The sequence below is a fragment of the Canis lupus genome, chromosome 2 (assembly GCF_011100685.1).
Source record: "Canis lupus familiaris isolate Mischka breed German Shepherd chromosome 2, alternate assembly UU_Cfam_GSD_1.0, whole genome shotgun sequence".
NCBI classification, from domain to species: Eukaryota; Metazoa; Chordata; class Mammalia; order Carnivora; family Canidae; genus Canis; species Canis lupus.
This window is the reverse complement of record NC_049223.1, coordinates 75,281,398-75,294,274: the sequence shown is the minus strand read 5'-3', so window position 1 is coordinate 75,294,274 and position 12,877 is coordinate 75,281,398. Positions and strand designations below refer to the sequence as shown.

The 12,877-nt window shown below is 48.2% G+C and overlaps 1 long non-coding RNA gene across 1 annotated transcript; it reads left to right on the top strand.

The window, feature by feature from the left end:
* Positions 1–1,267: 1,267 nt before the first annotated feature.
* On the top strand, positions 1,268–7,134 carry LOC111094704. The gene is made up of 3 exons (XR_005355092.1): positions 1,268–1,367; positions 6,729–6,755; positions 6,876–7,134. It is a non-coding gene; the product is annotated as an uncharacterized LOC111094704 (long non-coding RNA).
* Positions 7,135–12,877: the final 5,743 nt, after the last annotated feature.

Genomic DNA, 12,877 nt, shown 5'->3' with positions numbered 1-12,877 from the left:
ATATCCTTTCTTCTGTCCCGCTAAAAAGGAAAGCCAGGAGCTTGTTTTCTTTCTTGGCAGGGGGGCTATGGGTGGAGCCTAACTGTTTACACCTCTTCCTAGGAGGATACTAACTTCTGCTGAGTGCCTATGGTATGCCAAGCACCCTGCTAAGTCACTGCATGACTTGTTTTAGTTCTTTGACTCCTGGGAGGAGGCGTGATGGTGTTCCTGGTAAAGGTGGAGAGGCGGAAAAGCTAGGTAACTTGCCCAAGATCACACAGAGAGATTCACTGACTTGAGAACTGGCAGGCCAATCTGTACAGTCCAGCTTCTGAGCACTTGTTTGTTCAAAAAAAGGTTTCTCTCCTTCCCTCCCAGGCTGTGCCCTACCCCTTGCAGGCCTGGATGGGAGCTGGGGGTCCAGAGTGCAGAGCTCTGTCTTGTCCTCAGTGGCAGTCCCAGAGCACACACTCCGTCAATATTTTTTAACATCTCCATGTGTCTCCGAAACAATCCTTTTGTCACAAGAGCTCCCTCTCTCTTCCTCATTCAAAACCCTCATTGCTGATCATCCATTTACATTCCTGGTCTCTCCAGTTGAGAGATGCAAAGGCTCCAAAAAGTGACCTTGGCTAGTGAGTGGTGGAGCTTCCAGAAGCTCAATTTCCAGGTCCGCTGATTCCTGCCTGGTGCTGTGTGATTTCTATGCACCTCAGAGGCTGGCATTCGAAACCCTCCAGAGTCAGTCCCCTGCTTAATACCTGGTCCTTGTCCTCGGGTCTCCAGGATAAGGTGGCACTAAGGCAAGGTGATCAAGAGCCCAGACTTACCAGCAGACAGCACTGGGTTCAAATCCAGACCCAATCACTTTACCAACCGTGTGAACCCAGGCAAGTTTTATAAACTCTCTGAGCCTCACCTTTCTCATCCCTATTAACACCCACCTCATAGGATTGTGGGGAAATCTCATGAGATAATGTACAGCTGTCAGCACACAGCCTGGTTCCTAAAGAACCTCAAGAAGTGGCAGCTGTGGTTACTTTTCTGTCCTTATCTCCAGTACACAGACTCCTTCACCGCAGTCTACGTATTTCACTGTTTTTCAAGGCCCAGCTTGAACCTCACCTTCTCCAGGAAGCCTTCCCCGCCTGCCTCTCCTCTTCCAGTCAGAGTGCTTCTTGCCCTCTTTCCGCACCTAGCATGTTCTGACTCAACAAACAAACCTCTGTTTAGTGACAATGAGGCTCCGATTCAAGTCCCACTCTCCAGTTCCTAGCTGAGCAACCCTGGGTAGGCTGTTGCTCCACCTCTCAACCATCAAGTACAGACAAGGCTTCTACTCTGCCGATTTCACAGGACTTCAAGACACTATTGAGATGGTAGTGGTAATGACCCTCACAACACCCCTCCAGGACAGGCATTGTTATTATCCCCATTTTACAGATGAGGGATCCTGGAAGAAATTGTGGCCGAGCAGGTTTGGGGAAGGAGCAGAGCTCCAGGGCCAGGAAGGGATCTGGGGGTGGCAGGGTGCGGCTGAGACGAAAGAAGGGAGCCAGTGAGGGGGCCAAGAGCCAGCTCTCTGTGGTTGAGTTTCGGGCCGCCAGGGCTGGCTTTAGTTTCACTGCCTGGGAACCGACTAATTCCTGTGGCTCACATCTATAATCTGTCTCCTGGAACTGGAATTGCTGCCCCATCCATTCCCAGCTTGTGCTCTTGGTCAGGTCACAGACCTGAGCCTCAGTTTCCTCATCTTTGAAATGGGGATGGCAAAAGTGATCTTTTTGTTTACTGTGCAGATTCAATAAGGTGTTGGCTACGAAGTCCTTAGAGGGGTGCGCAGGAGCCATTTAATATATTTGAGCTAAGATCTGTGTGAGATGGACCAGAAGAAGCCCCGGTGGAACCAAACCAAAATACTTGCAGTTTTCCATGTATGTGCTACATTACATGCTCCTGTTTCCAGGCTTTGCTTCCATGGTTCGGCATCCACAAGGCCCCTCCACCTCCCTTCCATCCCCATTCCCACCACTTGCTCAAATCTGACCCACCCTGGAAGCCCAACCCAGATGGTGGAGTGGCAGGAGCAAAGAGTCTGAGGTCAGACATTCAAGGAAACTCCGGGACCTGTGCTTGTCTTCATCTTCCTGCTTTCCTCCCTAAGAGTGCCAGACACATAGTAGACCTCCCGTCAATGATGATGGTGATGATTGTTCACATCTCAGTGTAAAGCACCCAGCTAGGCACTTTACCTGCATTATTATGCTGAAATACCTTTTTTAAAAGTATTTATTTGAGAGAGATCATGGGGGGGGGGGGTGAAGGGCAGAAGGAGAAGCAGACTCCCCACTGAGCAGGGAGCCTGATGTGGGGCTCCATCCTAAGACCCCAGGATCCTGATCTGAGCCAAAAGCAGACAGACACTTAACCGACTCAGGCACCCAGGCACCACCCTATGTTGAAATATCTTAACTACCCTATAACACAGGTACAGTTTGGACAGTTGAGGAAACTGAGGCTCACACATGTAGGGGAAGAGACTTGACCAAGAGCTGGTTAAAAATGAAACCAGGAACTGAACTCAGACGTTTGGCTCCTGAACCACTGAGCCATTCTAAATAAAGAGCTTATCTCCAGGACCCCAGGTGAAGGAGGGTACATTCTGCCAATGAATCCGAGGTCCCAGTGCTGCAGATGTTGTTGGGGGTGGAAAGAAAGTGCCCCACAACTAGATTAGTTAGGGATGCTTAGTCCCATTTTCCAGATGAGGAAGCCAAGGCATGGGAGACGTTAAGCAACTTGCCTGAGGCTGCACAGCTGGTAAAGAAGGAAGACCCTATTCCAGCCAGACCCCAAAGCTCTGGAGAAGTTCCCAAACTGGGGTGCGTGGGTGGCTCATTTGGTTGAGCCTCTGACTCTTGGTTTTGCCTCAGGTTGTGATCTTGGGGTCGTGGATCGAGCCCTGTGTTGGGTTCTGTGTTCAGTGTAGAGTCCGCTTGGGATTCTCTCTCTCCCTCTGCCCCTCCCACCCCTACTCACACTCTCTCACTGTCTAAAATAAATAAATAAATCGAAAAGAAAGAAAGAAAGAAAGAAAGAAAGAAAGAAAGAAAGAAAGAAAGAAAGAAAAAGTCCCCAAACCAAAGCAAACTTGTATTCCAACTGGTGTGCCTCATGCCTGGGATATCTTCTCCTGAAAAATTCCTCAGATTCCCTCTGTTCAAAGTCCTACTTATCAAAATACAAAATGCTTGATAGAAGCTTCTTGAAGGCACAGATCTCCTGTTTTGGGACTCCCCAGGGGAGCTTGTTCACATGAATCTAAAATCAAGAGAGAAGCCAAAAGGGAGCGGTGGGAAGGAAGGAGGAAAAAAAATCTCTGCTCATTAAGGAGAGGAAAATCAAAACCACAATGAGATTCACACCCACGAGGATGGCCATAATCAAATAAGGGTCCGGGTTGTGGAGAAGGTGGAGCTCTCGTACATGGCCAGTAGGAATGTAAATTGGTGCAGCCACCCTGGGAAACAGTTATACACAGAGTTACCATCAGACTCGGGACTATCACTGCTGGATATATACCCAAGAGAATTGAAAATGAACATTCACCCAAGAATGTGTCCATGAATGTTCACAACAGCATTATGCATGACACCCAAGAGGTAGAAACAACCCAACTATGCATCAAAGGATGAACGGATACATTTAAGGTGGCATAGCCATTCGATGGAACAGTATTCAGTCAAAAAAGGGCATGAATTGCTGACACCAGCCGCAACATGGATGAACCCTAAAAACAGTAGGCTAAGTGGAAGAAACCAGACACAGAAGGCCATCTAGTGCATGATTCCATTAATGTGAAATGTCCAGAATAGGCAGAGCCATAGTGCCAGAAAATCCAGTCGTGTCGCCAGAGGTGGGTCAGTTTCATTTCACGGATGAGGAAATGGAGGCTGGAGGGAAGCTAAGTTGCACTATGCCTGCCTCTCTCTGTGACTTTGGACTCATGACTTCATCTCTCTCGGACCCTTCGTTTTCTCAACTGTAAAACAGAGATAATGATGTGCACCTAAGAAGGTGCTTTTAGGTGCTTGGTGTGCTGTAGTTCCTTCTCTCTTCTCTCTGGTGTTTGGGTGGAAGCTGGTGGGGTTTAATGGTTAAGGGTGCCACCTAGAGGTGAACTCAGCCAACTGCCCCAAACCCTGCAAGGCTGTTTCTTCTGGTCAAGTCAGCCCTTGTGGGCTGGGGAGGTGTAATAGGGTGTGAAAGATGCAGCCCTGCTGGGAAGGCCCGGGGGGAGGTGGGGTGGGGAGGCGGCTACCAAATTGGCCAGATTCTTTCCAGATGTGACCAGACCCTGGGGATGTTTTGAAGAGATGTTGGGTCCCGTGAAGGTGGTCCACGTTGTAGGAGGGCAATCGGATTCAAGTTCCAGTAGGGATGCCCTGAATAGCATAGGCAAGCGCCACCCATGATTCCTGTGATTGTCAGCTAATTCTCTCCTCTTCCTGCAGGAACTCTTTAAAACGCACACCTGTTAGGGGTACCTGGGCGGTTTGGTCTGTTAAGTGTCTGACTTTTGATTTCCCCTTGGGTCATGGTCTCAGGGTGGTGAGATTGAACAGGGTCCTCAGATGGAGCCCCTCGTGGGGCTCTGAGCTCAGCTGGGAGTCTGCTGGATCTTTCTCTCCCTCTCCCCTCTGCCCCTTCCCCTGCTCAAACAAACAAACAAACAAACAAACAAACAAACCCTGGCTGGCTCAGCAGTTTAGCATCTGCCTTTGGCCCAGGGTGCGATCCTGGAGTCCCAGGATCAAGTCCCACGTCGGGCTCCTGGCATGAAGCCTGCTTCTCCCTCCTCCTGTGTCTCTGCCTCTCTCTCTATGTCTATCATAAATAAATAAATAAATAAATAAATAAATAAATAAATAAATAAATCTGTAAAAAGAAAACTGGGGCACTTGAGTGGCTCAGTCGGCTGGGTGACTGACTCCTGGTTTTGTCTCAGGGGGTGATCTCATGAGTCATGATCGCTTGGATCATGAGATGGAGCCCCGCACCAGGCTCCCTGCTGGGTGAGGAGTCTGCTTGGGAATCTCATTCTCTGCTCCTCCCACCATTGGTGCCTGCATGCTCTAAAATAAATAAACAAAATCTTAAACGAAACAAAACACCGGATCTTGTCACTCTCTAGCTTAAGGTCTGGCAAGAAGTTCCCCACCATGGCCTGGCCCCTCTGCCCCCAGCCCCTCTGATTTTCTGCCCCCTTCACCCAGCAACCTCAGGCTCTGATCAAATACACATCTTCTGGGGTGCCTGGGTGGCTCAGTGGTTGAGCATCACCTTTAGTTCTGGTCGTGATCCCTGGGTCCTGGGATCGAGTCCTGCATTGGGCTCCCTGCATGGAGCCTGCTTCTCCCTCTGCCTGTGTCTCTGCCTCTCTCTCTCTGTGTCTCTCATGAACAAACAAATAAAATCTTTTAAAATATATATATACATCCTCTGACGCCCCCTCTGATCTCCCTGCTCTCCTTGTTTGCCTATGCTGTCCTCTCTTCTCTTCCACCAGGAAAGAAAAGGTCTGCTCCCAGACAGGAGTTTCTCAGATACACAAGCCATTGAGAATACTGTGATCTCAAACAATGCTCAGTAAAAATGGGTATCCTGGTACTTTTCAGAATGGCAGAACTGAAACCAGGGACACAAAATCAAGAATCCAGAGCAATTACTGGCATTGAAAAATAAGACTCAGAATACTTTTGAAATAAACAGGACATTCAGTCTTTGGAGTCCAGGTGACACTGGCACGGGCATGGGTGGTGACAGCTTCTACCCACCAGGCCTCAGAAGCTGACTCTGATTCTGCTCCCCATGTCCTATTAGGAATCTCAGGCTGTCATAACTTCACAGTGTAATTACAGTTGTTTTTCTGTCCTGTCTTCTGTTCTGTCCCCAGATTTAAGCCATTCCTTGTCTTCTTTATCTTTACACCCCGGTGTTCAGCCCAATGTCCATCACAGAGTAAAAGCGGGAGAATTGCTTACTGAACTCTGAATGTTTTTTAGAATCGTTGAAAGACCACTCCCAAGCTCTTTCCAGGAAAGCCTCTGTTCACAGAACCAGGAGCCTCTGTTCATCAGAATCTCTTTGTGTCCCTGTATGGGAGAAACAGGGGGTCCTGTGGAGCCAAAGAGGTCATAGGGTCCAGTATTCTCAGGCACCACCTTCTCCTGGCTTGTGAAGAGAGGACCATACTTCTTGCTTTCTGATCCCACCTGTCCCCTGCCCTCATGATCATTCCTCCCCCAACAGGCAGATCACAAACAACAATGCTAATAGTAGCAAAGTAAGCTCATTCACACCCCACATCCACTTCAGAGATCACAACAGCCCCATCTGGAAGCCAGGACCAGCCCCATTTTGCAGCTGAAAGAACTGAGGCCAGGAGTACTTTAATGATATGCCTTGAAGGCACCCAGCTTGAGTATCAGGGCCCAGAATTATATTTATTTACTATGTGCCAGTCACCATTCTAAAGGCTTATAAATCTTAACTCATATAATCCTCATAACATCCCTATGAGGTATGTATTGTTATCATCCAACATTACGGATGAAGAAACTGAGGCTCTGAGAGTCTAGGACATTTGCCCAAGGTCACAGGGCTGGTGATGGTGGGGCAGGTTTTGACGCCAGGTAGTCCGGGCTTGTCCTCTTTGACCATTCTGCTATCTATCCTTCCTTCAGGATGTCCTCTGCAAGCCTTGGCTTCAGGTATGTGCCGTAGGATAAGAATACCTACCTCGCACGGTGTTTATGAGGACCAGATCCAATATGTGTGGGCGTCTGGAACACAGTAGATACCCAAGAAGAGGTAAATTTTGTTCCTCTTAGAGACTCCACGGACAATTGAGCACCGCAACTGCAGCAACTGGCCACCAGAGGGGAGTCACGAGCTGAGGACCTAATCCCTTCCCGGGGGCCCCGAAGACCGTTGGGTTGGGGGGGGGTGGTGTTAAGGATTCTGCTGAGCCCTTTGCCCCCTATGCCTAACCCTGGGATGCATCCCAGCCCGTGCCAGAATCTCATGGAATTGACCTTCTTACAAAAGAAATGAACTTTAGGCCTAAAATGCATCCAAGGCCCCAGTTCTGGGACGGAGGGGCGGGCGGGATGCGTGGGGAGGAGAGCCCAGCTGTGTCCCATTTGGTGGTGGTAGTGGTGGGGGGTGGCGATTATCAGCCGTGCCCCCTTCTTCTTGGAGCCACAGCTGCAGGGCGGAGGGTGGCTGGGGGAGCTTTGGAATTGTCTCCCTGGGGGTTTCCATGGTTACAGATTGATGCAGGCAGCCCACTAGGCTGGGTCCTTTATCTGTATTGTCTCCTGGGGAGACAATGGGCTTTGGGGATGGGGAGCACTTGGTGCAGATCACTGGCTGCAGCAGGAGCTCTGTGTGCTCTGCTCTAAGAATTCCCTGACCCCACGGCTGGGGCTAACGGTGGGACAGGAGGGTCAGCCTTGGAAATCACTCCTTGCTTTGGTGGATGACACCACCACTGCAGAGACTTGAAGAGGCCCCAGAACAGCAAACCTGCAGGGGGCTCAAAGTAGGAAATAAAACCCCCACATTTGGGAATCAGCCCTGATTAAATCATGATTCTGTCCCTGACTTCTATCTCACTTGAGTGACTTATTTTGCCTGTCCAAGTCCCAGTTTACTCATCTGGAAAGTGGGGTCAGACCTGCTTTATAAAATTACTGGGAGAGGGGCACTTGGGTGGCTCAGTGGTTGAGTGGCTGCCTTTGGCTCAGGGCGTGATCCCAGAACCCTGGGATCTAGTCCTTCGTCGGGCTCCCCTCAGAGCACCTGCTTCTCCTGTGTCTCTGCCTCTCTCTGTGTGTTTCTCATTAATAAATAAAATATTTTTTAAAATAAATAAAATAAAATTACCAGGAGAAAGTACCTAGCACAGAGCCTGGTATCAAAAAGGTACTCAGAGGGGGTACCTGGCTGGCTCAGTCAGTACGGCATGTGACTCTTTTATTTTTTAAAGATTTATTTATTTGAGAGAGCGAGAGCAAGAGAGAGAGAATCCCAAGCAGACTCCCTCCTGAGTGCAGAGCCCAACAGACACAGGATGTAACTTTTGATCTCAGGGTCGTGAGTTCAAACCCCATGTTGGGTATAGAGTTTATTTTTCTTTAATAAAAATAAATAATATCTTTAAAGAAAAAAGAAGAAAGTATTCAGAGAGCACCTGAGCTCACACAGGCTCCTGGCATGTCTTGGGTCCTAAGACTGGCTCTGTGGTCTTAACCAAAGCCCTTCCTCTCTCTTGGACTTAGCTGTCTCATCTGTGACCTGGGGACTTTGGAAGGCTTATAAAGGATGAAGTGAGATGATGAAGAAAATGCTTAAGGAAATAGAAATCAAACCCCTAACACACAACTCTGCCTTCTAGGACTTAAATCTACTTGGAACATGCAACACGTGCTCATAGGGGGCATGTGGTATTTGGTTGAGTTGAATCTTCAGCACTATGGCAGATAAGGGAGATTTTCTCAGAATCAGGAAATTATTCCCGAAAGGTCTGCCACCCTGTGCCAAAAAGAAACAAAAGCCCAGAGGGGTGAAGGGACTCAGCTACCTGCTGCTGGGTTTCCTCATCTTGCCCTGTTACCATCTTCCCCAAGGGAAGGGTACATGTAGGTGGGGAGGAGAGAAGAGGGAGAGAAAGCTGTCATTTGTGGGACACTTGTATATGAGGCAAGTTGCTTATAAACCCATCTCATAGATAAGGGAACTAAAGATTACTATTCTTGTTATTTAACTGGATTGGCCAATCCATGTATAAGACCCAGGACTGAGATTAATTTATCTGCAGTATGGAAGACAGCAGTTGCCCATGTGAAAGTAAAACAATTCCTTCATCTTTAAATAATCAGCAGAGGGGGGCCCCTGGGTGGCTCAGTAGGTTAAGGACCTACTAAGGACCCTTGATGGCCGCTCAGGTCATGATCTCAAGGTGGTGAGATGGAGCCCCACGTTGGGCTAGACGCCGGCATGGAGCCTGCTTAAGATTCTCTCCCTCTCCCTCTGCTTCTCCCCTCCTCTCTAAAATAAATAAACTAGCAGAGGGAAGCAAAAACCTCTAAATGTCTATCTCTCTTCCCTCCCTTACAATGTACTTAGTCCAGAGCCCTGCACATAGTGGGTGTTCAAGAAATCAAAGTTCTTATCACCATCACTGTTATTATTAAATGTATTACTACACATTCAATGCTGGGGATGCAAAGGTAAACAAAACTCACTCCTGTCTTTGAGGAATTCATCCTAGTGAGAGGGAAGGACGAGTGCAAAAAAGTACTCTCTTCCACTTGTTTGACTTTGCAAAGCACTTTTACATACAGCATCTCATTGAATTCTCAAAACAAGCTCATGAGGAAGGCATTTTTCCCTTTTTAGAGATAAGGAAATGGAGCCTCAGTGGGCTTCAGTGATTTGTCCAGACTTTGTAAAATATGAATAAAATAGGAAATAAAATGTTTGCAGGAAAATACCTTTATTGGATTAACAGATGTGTTTAAAAGGAATAAAATATATTATGTGAGGCATACAAACAGTGGCCCCATTTTATTAAAGAATATGTAAAAGGTAGCTTTTTCTGAATTAAAAAAAGGGGGGGCAGCCCTGGTGGCTCAGCGGTTTAGCGCTGCCTTCAGCCCAGGGCCTGATCCTGGAGACCCCCTGCTTCTCCCTCTGCCTGTGTCTCTGCCTCTGTGTGTGTGTGTGTGTCTCTCATGAATAAATAAAAAAAATCTTAAAAAAAAAAAAAAAAACAGCCAAGCTCTCAACAGCTCTCATTTATGGAACCACTCACCATTATGTGCCAGGCACTTTCTATGCATTTCTTTAATCCCACAATAATCCTGAAAAGGAGAAGTGGTCAGCCCCCTTCACAGAGGAGAAGCCAAGTCTCAGAGAGGTGAAGCTATGTGCACAGCAATAAGGGGATGGAGCCAGGACTGGAACCAAGGCTCTAACCCTCTGGTTAAGAGCTGGAGACCAAAAAAGAAAAAAAAAAAAAAAAAAAAGAGCTGGAGACCAGACTGGCTCCCAAGTCAGTTTTGCCAAAGAATATGCTCCCGCTGAGAGGTGATCACTCTTTCTTGTCTCACTCCACAGAGCATGATGAGTGGGAGGGAGAGTGTAGGCAGTTCTCCAAGGTAAGAGCGCTGGTTGCAGCCCATTTGGGAAGCAGCACAGCGTAGAGCGGCTTTCTCAAAGTGTGTGTGTCTATGTACCTCGGTGTGCGCACATGTGTGACCGTGTATGAAGCTGGCTGGGTGCCGGGTCTCACGAAGCCATGTGATCCAAATCTGTACATCTTCCCGAGATGTCGATTTTACTTGAAAAATTGAGACATGATGAAGTTTATATTAAAGCACAGATGGCTATAGAATGTATGAGAACATAAACTTCACGTGATATTTTAAGATAACAAAAGACAGCCAGTATTGGGAGGCTCTTTTTAGGTACCAAGCATTAGTCTGAGAGTTTTGTATGTGAACTAGATTAATTCTTGCAGCTGTCTGTGGAGGGGCTGTTATCACCCCCCCACACACACACATTTTATAGATGCAGAAACAGAGGATGAAAAGAAGTAACTTGTCCAAGTTCATACAGCCAGGAAGTGGAGGAGGGTGGGCACACATAAGCATTTCAATAGCCAAATATTAGAAAATCTGTATTATCCATTGTTAGTTCAATTGAACGTTTACAAGACGTGCAGATGAGGATGAGGATGATAAAGAAGCAGTTGGCTCCTGCTTGATTTCCCTGATAAAATTATGAGGACTGCCAACCGCAGGCAGCTCACCTGTGCCAGGTACTCTACCTCTGTTGTCTTAATTCCTATGATCCTTTGAAAGAGGTGCCACTGGGAATTTTTACAGATGAAAAACTGAGGCTCAGAGAGGTAGTGTCCTTTGGCTGGTCACACGGCTAAGAAGTGGCAGAGACAGGATTTGAACGGTGGGGCGCGGGGTGGGGGGTTCCCTGTATGACCACAAAGCTGCTGCTCGCACCCGTGACTATGGCACCTCTGACTTCCAGGTCCTCTGGCCTCTAGGTCATGTTCTTCCTACTCCCACCCCTAACTCCCGTACTCTTCTAGAGAGAGGTACTTCTATGAGTGAGCTGGTTCTGGATCAGGCTGAAAATGGACAGGCTCACAGACTCTAAATCTCCATCTCTCCACCAGCTAAAAACACACACCCATCATGAAATAATTACAAATCCCAATAATGAGAAAGTAGTAGCTGGGCACTAACTGGGAGTGTAAAGATCTGGCTTTTAAGCCTTAGCTCTGTGAGGAGACCTTTCCCATGACATTGGATGAGTCACTTCCCTGCTCTGGGACTCAGTTTCCCTTCCAGTGAACTAGGAACAGTAAAGCTAGCTGTGACTTATCGAGTATCTGCCATGTGCCGGTGAATTTCCAGATACTTTACCAAATCGTCCCCACAAATCTGTGGACAGGGTGCAGGATCCTGGCAGGATTACAGGGAGGAAACTGAGGCTCGGAGAGGTGAGGGAGCTTGTCCAACGTGCCACAGCCTGCAAGTGGAGGCACCGAGCTGGAGTCCTACTTTTAGTCCCTGCTCTACTCCTGAGGCATCTGGCCGTCCTGCTGATCAGATGCTCTGGGTGTGTGTGAAAGCGCTCTGAAGGGCACATGCGGAGGGCAGGCAGGCAGTGCTGAGATGCTGTGCTTGGTTTATGTCAACAACACTGCCACGCTGGAAAGATGAGCAAGGAAATTATGTTAGGAATGTGACAACCATGCCTAGCAAGCTCTTTGGTTGGGGTTACCCAGTGCCAGGCACTTCACATATGGCATCTAATTTAATCATCAAAGCAATCATCTGAGGTTCTGAAAGGATAAATAACTTACCTGTAAAGGGACAGCTGATACACAGCAAAGTCAGGATTCAGCCAGCATCTATCTGATTCCCGGACTCACAGGGAGAAAGTGCGGGAGGGCCAGGGTGGCCGTCTGAGGCCAATTCTGTATGACCCATTGGTTTGTACCGGGTTCTAAAAGAGCTGCTGACATCAACAGCACTGGATGTGGAGGCTGTTTTAGAGACCTGGGCTCTGATGTGTACTCCAGGGTGACCTCCGGCAGGTCCCCTAATATCTGTGAGTCTCATATAAGGGAAATGGAGGGAGCCCCCCCCCCAAGCCTCTTGCTACCTTGTAGACTAACATGCCAAGTGCTAGCGAGTGGCGTCTTTTGAAGACACCTTCTTGCTGCTCTCTTTGAATACGGAGTCAAGTCTACAGCGAACAATGTGATTGACAAGATGTGAGACCGACATTTAGGCTCCTGGGGACCCACCTGAATCTTCGATGGAAGCTGGAATCAACCCTTTGTACATCTGGACCCACTGCAAGACCTATCAGGGGGCCTGATGGGGGAGAGATGAGTGTGAGCCAGGGTGTGTGTGTGATGGGGGTGTCATCTGTCTTGATGGTCTCTGCGTCATCTCCTTGCATGACTGGTAGTGGCCTAATACCCTGGTGTATCTTGAAACCCTTATTTTTAAACGTGTGTGTGTGTGTGTGTGTGTGTACACGCACACGCTAGAAAATGGCATAAGGTGGAAACCAAACCAAGTTCTGGAAGAACCTGGATCAGTGAGCGGGAGGGGTATGCTAGAGAATGTGTCATGCCTTGGGTACCCTTATTGCCATACGACGCACACTTTTAGCCCCAAACCAACCAACTGCCAGCTGGCCGGCGACCACCTCGACTTAGGGTAATGAGTTCCATATGTTTCCATAAGAACCAGGCTAAGCTTTTCCCCAGCAGTTCTTAAAAGTGTTCTCT